Below are 7430 nucleotides of genomic sequence, written 5' to 3'. Positions count from 1 at the left end.
GTTAATTGCAACTAATTTTTAAGTCAGAATAGTGAATCCTTAGTACAGATCCTTAGGATTCCTATAAAACTAATAGTCAGGCTTAAAAGTATTAACATTCTTTTTTACAAAATCTGCAATTTGGATCTTTTACTAAATCAAGTATTACTCTGTATAAAAAAACCTTGTGACCATGTTAAAGACTAATGTCATAAGGCCTGCAATTAGAATTAAGTGCACAATTTAACCATTAGAAGGGTTTCAACTCTTTGAAGTTTTCTAATGAACATATATTTCTTTCAATGAAAACTTATACTTTAGCAGATATAATCCTTTTCCTAACATCAAAGCAATTATTTGAGCAGACCAATACCTCCCAACAACTGTTGAACACTTAAAACGCTTAATTACTTCTACATTGTTCACCATATAACAATTTTCTTTCTTTTATGAGGGGTCATGAAAGGAGTGAATCATAAAATAATTTGTTTGCTAAAGGTGTTATTAACTTTGGAAATTTCTGGTCTTCTGGGCTGGCCCACTTACCAAAGCTATTTTCGGAACAATGATGACAATGATGAGTAAATACTCAAGTACACAAAAGATATTTGGTAGACAAGGATAAGGGAGGTTGTTAACAAGCCTGTGGAGGGAACCTGAATAAATCTGAGAAAAGCAGGATACAAAAGCAGACATGGAGAGAAATGGAACCAATGACAGAAAGAGAAGAGAAAAACATTTAAGGAACAGAGGTGAGGTACCATCATGGCAAAAGCGAAAAAGGTCTGAGATAATGCTGAAAAAGTTTAACGAACAGGAGAAATTTGGAAAGCAAATTTACATTCCCATGTAAAAATATCAACCTGTGCAAAATTATGCAGTTGTTCCAGATTTTAGTAATTGAATATTTTTAACTATTGAGTAGAGGTACATTTTCACAATGCCAATTCAAAAAAGATTTTTTAAGAAAACATGCAAATGTAGCCCATTTCCAAGGGCTTGGATCAGAGATGAAGGTTATGGGTAGCACTCATTAGTCATGTCAGGTAATATTAAGTTCTTCATTTAAGTTACCCACTGACTAATTGAAGCTCTTGCCTCCTTAAAAAAAAAAATCTGGACTCTATTGGAATACCCTCAGTTTTTTCCAATAGAAACACTTCAGACTGAATGTTGAAGACAGGTGAGAACAAAATAGGTTTTGAAGGAAAAGTACATGAGGGCTTTTATGCTGACTTCCTAAAGTCACATGAAGTGGAATGTACATTGAGTCAGATATTGTTCTGATCCTGGCTTCATTGCTTATGCCCTCAGCTCATGACTTCAGTTTCTTCTTCTGTAAAGTGGGAATACAGCCTCTGATGGTTGTTGAGAGGATTAAATCATATATAGATTAAATCATAGGATTAAATCATATATATGTGGGTAAGGTGCTTATCAATGCTTGGCACACAGAGGGTGATTAAGAAATGGTAATTTATTTTTTCAGACAATATTTAGTAAAGCAATCAGCAAAGCATTCAAAGTTCTTTCCCATGGTCTTTTGGTTTCACTGGCAGCATAGACTTGAACTGGCAAAGAAGTCACGAGCTGTTTTTAATGTCTCACATAAAATTCTTAATGCCCTAAGAATCTATTATTATATATAATTATAACAAGTAGATTTTGTACCTAGGGACACATTTTAAAATCTTCTAATAATTACGAGATAGTGAAACTCACTTCTTCCATTTTAACTTGAGGTCGCAAATTTTTTAGTTTAGAGACAACGTGGAACTTTTTAAAGAATAAGGGAATAGTAAGTATGTAGGCTACAAAAAGAGCACTTCTATTTTTAGGATTAGTATCGACCAAATGTGAAAAGCTGGTGTCTTCTAAAGAGATTTTTGTACCAAGATTTGAGAAAATACTCTTGCTCCTGTTAACATTTACAAAGATGTATAAATGAATACAGACTATAACTTTTAAGAATTCTATTTAAGACTCACTACGCCTTCCGTTATTATTACTGTCCAAAATCCAGAACATAAACATGCCATAATTGATAGAGTGTCACTATAGAGATGTAGTGTCTACATGAGGGCTCCTCAACAACAGTTTAAAACTCACACACTCTCACATTAATAAGTTGTGCCTGTAGGCATCCTTTCTTAACTCAGTGGTTTACTGATGAAATCAGCAAAAGAAAAAAACAATGGTTGGCATATTGGTAAAGGGCAAGTTCAGCCCTTTTTTAAAAATCTGGCAATTTAAAGTAAAATTATAATGGAAAATTTAAATAAACTTTAAAAACTCTGAGTACTAATTATATGTAAGAAATAGTACCTAAGCATGCCTGTTTATATAGCTTTGCCATTTGAAATCTTGCTTAATATTTCTTATTAAGCCACTAAATGTATTTTGTCTGTTTTTTCCAACTAGATTATTTAAAAAATTAAAGCCCTTCAATACTGTTCTTTGCTTTTTCAAATTCATATTATTGTCACTTTATTTATATCTAATATTATTCTATTTAGTTTGTTATTCAATCATTCATTTGCTCACTCAATTTGGGCAAGGTTTGGATTTGCCTGTGTTCCTTATGCACATATTCTAGCCAGGGCTGCAGGAGAAACACTTAGAAGTGCATTTCTTTTTTTTTTTTTTTTTTTAACATGTCTATTGGAGTACAATTGCTCCACAGTGGTGTGCTAGCCTCCGCTCTACAACAAAGTGAATCAGCTGTACATATACATATATCCCCATATCTCCTCCCTCTTGCATCTCCCTCCCACCCTCCCCATCCCACCCCTCTAGGTGGTCACAAAGCACCGAGCTGATCTCCCCGTGCCATGTGGCTGCTTCCCACCAGCCATCCATTCTACACTTGGCAGTGTACACATGTGCATGCCACTCTCTCACTTCGTCCCAGCCCACCCTTCCCCCTCCCCATGTCCTCAAGTCCATTTTGTAGTAGGTCTGCATCTTTATATATTCATCTAGAAGTGCATTTCTTTAATCTGAGCAGTTATTGAACTTTCCTTCAGCGTGGTTACAGTTTACCTCTTAGCCTCCTCTCTCTCTTCTATCTCAGGGAAAGAAGTATGTATGCAAGTGAGTAGAAGGGCTTCCAAATGTTGCTCCATTCCCCAGGTCCAGATGGAAAGAAAGATGGGGTGAGCTGCACAGTTAAAACCACTGCCATGTGCTCAGGGGCTCTGAAGGTATGAGAACAAAGAGGGCCTTTCACACCTGTGATGTAAGTTACCAGCACCCATTGTCCTCAGCTCTTGCTCTTCATTCGTCACTTATGCCTCTGTGACATCCTAGCCTATTTGCCCAAGGATTCCCTGGTCTGATTAGGAGAGGCAGACTAAAAGGCTGTAAAATCAATCCCAACTGGGCAAGTCTATGGTGTTCACTAAATCTTTTTATTAAATTTCATCAATGACAAAATGCTTCATTAAACCTAGATATTACTATCATATTTTTTGTTAGATTCAATGAATATCTTTTTTTTTCCTATGTCACTGAACTAGTTTTACCTTTTAGTATATCATACACATTGTTCTTTCATGCTTAAAATAGCCCCTAAAATGGATTCAATTTGCACAAGTGTTAAGGGGAGGAATGACTCATTTCAGGGCCTTAGACAAAAATAAGACGTGCTGCTGACTTACGGTCTAGTGAGAGGAACTGATGTACTCATGGCCAATTATAACCACTGTGGCAGAGGCAGAAAGTAGTGCCATGAGAACCCAAAGAAAACCAGGCTTCTTGAGAAGCGTGCTATTTTAGCTGAGTCTTGACAGCTGCCTAGGAAACAAGGTACATGGTGGGCAAAGGCCTGGAAAGTCTGAGGTCTGTTCTGAGAATGTTTGGTTTCATGGGTGGAGTGTAAAGGGGGCAAATCAAAGTGGGATCAAAGAAGTAAACCTGGCACAGTGCCTGGCATATGGTGGGTGCTCAGTCAATGTTGAAAGAAAAGAAGATGCATATGTCACTCCTGTGCTCGAAAACTTCCCATTATACTCAGAATAAAATCCTGGGCCTTACTCTGGTTCATGGGGCCCTGTGTTTCCTGCCCCCTTAACCCTCTCACCTTATTTCTTACCACTTGTCACCTTGGCTAATGCTGCCACTGGCTCCCTTCTCTTTCTCAAGCATGCCAAATCTGTTTCTGGCTCATGAATGGCAGTTCCCTCTGCTAATACCACTGTCCTTTCAGATATGCCCACAGTTCCACCTGTCACTTCCGTCAGGTCTCAGATCAAACATCTCCTCCTCAGAGATGCCTTCCTTGACCACCTCTTCTGGAATAGTCACCCCAGTTACTATTCACTTTCTCTATTTTGATTTTTCTGTGTAGCACTTATTCATGCTTGATACTACATCCTTCGTTTATTTGTTAATATTCTATCTCCCCCACTAAACTATAAGTTAATTCAGTGAGGATAGGGACTTTATTTTCTTTACCTCTGTATCTCCAGTGCCTCGTATATAGTTGGTTTCAATAAGTTATTTAGGGAAGGAAAGGAGAGAGCAAGGGGCCAGTTGATGGAGGGCTTTGAATACCATGTCCAGTTATTCTGCAGGACACTGTCTCACTAGCCATACCTCTTTACTCATCTCTGGGCTTACAGATGGACCCTCCATAAATTCTTAACATCTTTTCCCTCATTAAAGAGGAATATATTAAATACCTAGCAGGTAGTTAATATATTATTATGCATGCAGGAGAAAAAAAAGAAATCAGTGGATGATTCTTTAAGTCTATAAAGGGCACTTATTATTGCCAGGTGCTGGGCTAGGTGCTGGGAGTATAGCAATGAACAAGACAGATTTGCTCTCACAGAGCTTAGAAGCAAGTAGGGAGAGCTGCAGTGAAGCATGACCAGCGTTTTGTATAAGGGAGTAGGGTAGGTACTCTTATCTGCTCTTATTAGAGGAAACGATGTTCATGCTGAGACCTGAGAGGTGAGTTAGCCAAATAAAAGGGGAACAATAAAGAGTACCTCAGAGTGAGGAAGCAGAATGTGCCAAAGGGGGTGGGAAGAAATCAAAGAAGTCTGATATGCCTGGAGCCTTAAGTACTCTGTCTTCCAGGTATTTACATTCCAGTGGGGAGGAAAGACAGTCATTTGAGGCAGTTAAATAAGAATACAAGGATCTACAGGAGGAAGACCAATGGTCATAGTAACTGAGTGAAACAGATCCTATAGAAGAGTCTTAGAGGAGAGAAATGAAGGGAGAGTGTGGGCTAAAGGTAACTACAGGTCTTCAAGGAGAAAAAGGGATGCAAGAAGAACATGGAAAGCTGGTTGGGATGTAGCTAGATAGACAGAGGGAATGGACCTTCTGATCAGGAGAACTGGTGTTTGGAGGAATAGGATAAGACAGGACTGCTTAGACTGTTAAGGTGGGAGAGGACGAAGTGATAAGTCTTGGTAGCTAGATTTCAAAAGGAGGCCTTGGAATTTATTTGAGGATGATTAGGAGATAGTGAAAGTAAAATGTCAAGGAACAAGTCATTTAATAACAAATATTTACTGAGCACCTACTGTGTGCCAGATACTAGGCGGTACCAATACAGCAGTGAATAAAAGTTCCTGCCCTCATGGAGGTTACATTATAGGAGAAAATATTAGGTGATAAAAATACACAGGTTAAACCAGGCAGGAAGGTTACTACTCAGAGCCAAGAGAAAGTGATGCAAATGAAATACTATTTAAAAGTAGGGAAAGAAGGACTTGAGCAAGAGATTAAATATGTTGAACAAAGGCGAGACAAGAGCTCTGGATTTTTGCTTTGCTTTACCTTCCTGACTTCCAGTTTGTTTATCCTCATTATTGAGAAATTAGTCTGAAGTTAAGACTTTTAAGGAATCAAGTATTGACTGAAGCCTGATATATTCTAGGTTAGTAAAAATCTTAATTTATTTTACATGCAACTTTGTAACAATCTAAATTATTTAAAACAGGGATTCTCTCAGTCTCTCTGTTGCCTTACATGGGTGCCTTACCTAAACCAGTCATCAATTGTGTAATCAATAATTTTCAATAACAGTTGAAATAGAACTGGTATATTGCACATGGTAGGCATTCAGTAAATATCTATTAAATGAATGAATGTTTTCTAATTGTTTAATAAGTTAGAGCAGAATCAGAGTTTTTCTGATAATGTTCTCATTTACTTGAATTCTCATATACTATCCTGAATGGGAGCGAAAAAGGAGGGGCAGTATCTTCCTGCAGGTCGAAAGGATATTTCCGATAATTGCCAGTATGTCTTATCTATGCCAGAGGCCGCCACCTAGGAACCTTGGGAATATGAAAGTCACCCATTAAGTGTGTCCCAAGGGGAAAAACTGAGATCTACTCCCTTAAAAATCACCCCCCAATTTTATCACTCTACAAATTACTTGTTTTCCTTTTTCCATATCCCTTGCTGATTTGCATCCAAATGTATACATATTAGTTGTATATGTATACTTTATTCATTATTTTAAGTAATATTAAGTTGGACACTTTAAATAAAACAGTCTAGATTCTCTACGGCAGATTCAGTTCAGTTATTCTTCTACTGTATAAGGTAATCCAACAGGTTTATAACCCAGGCATTTAACAATGAGTTGAGACTAATTGCCTTTGAATATGGTAGAGTTTCCTTGTTTCTTTAAGCTTCTCCAACGCTTCTCCACCCTTGCAAAACCAATCCACCCCCACCCAACAGCTGACCCAAGGAAGACTCATGTTCTTCACTTTAACACACCTTTTACTTTAGTTTATATACTTCCTGCTATCTGGGATGCTTCTCACTCCATGAAAATTCTATTTTAAAAAGTTTAATTAAAAAATATCACATTACAGAAAATTTGCAAAATAGAGGAAAAATATTACCTATAGAGCTATTCTCTAATACAAAACATTATATTTTGGTCTACTTGTTCAAGCCTTTTTTAAAGCTAGTTTTTTTTGGGTTTTTTTGCGGTACGCGGGCCTCTCACCGCTGTGGCCTCTCCCGTTGCGGAGCACAGGCTCTGGACGCGCAGGCTCAGTGGCCATGGCTCACGGGCCCAGCCACTCCGCGGCATGTGGGATCTTCCCGGACCGGGGCACGAACCGACGTCCCCTGCATCGGCAGGCGGACTCTCAACCACTGCGCCACCAGGGAAACCCCTAAAGCTAGTTTTTAAATTATAAAAGTAATACAAAAGTTTTGTTTCTAGTAATAGCAGAGTAGCTTATACTGGACTAAGCCTTCCTACAGGTAACAGTTATGGACTTTGGATAAAATATATAAAATAGCTGGAGTGACCAAAAGCTGGCACAAACTGGAGAGGACTTAACCCTGGAGAAAAGGGAATCACTTGGTGAGATCCATGTTTAAACAGATTTACCCCTGAGGGCATTCCCCAGTGAGTGCAGTAGAGAGTAACTAGAAATTAAGCTGCACTCTTATCAACTTGAGGT

The sequence above is a fragment of the Tursiops truncatus genome, chromosome 11 (assembly GCF_011762595.2).
Source record: "Tursiops truncatus isolate mTurTru1 chromosome 11, mTurTru1.mat.Y, whole genome shotgun sequence".
Classification (NCBI taxonomy): domain Eukaryota; kingdom Metazoa; phylum Chordata; class Mammalia; order Artiodactyla; family Delphinidae; genus Tursiops; species Tursiops truncatus.
This window is presented reverse-complemented; position numbering follows the sequence as displayed.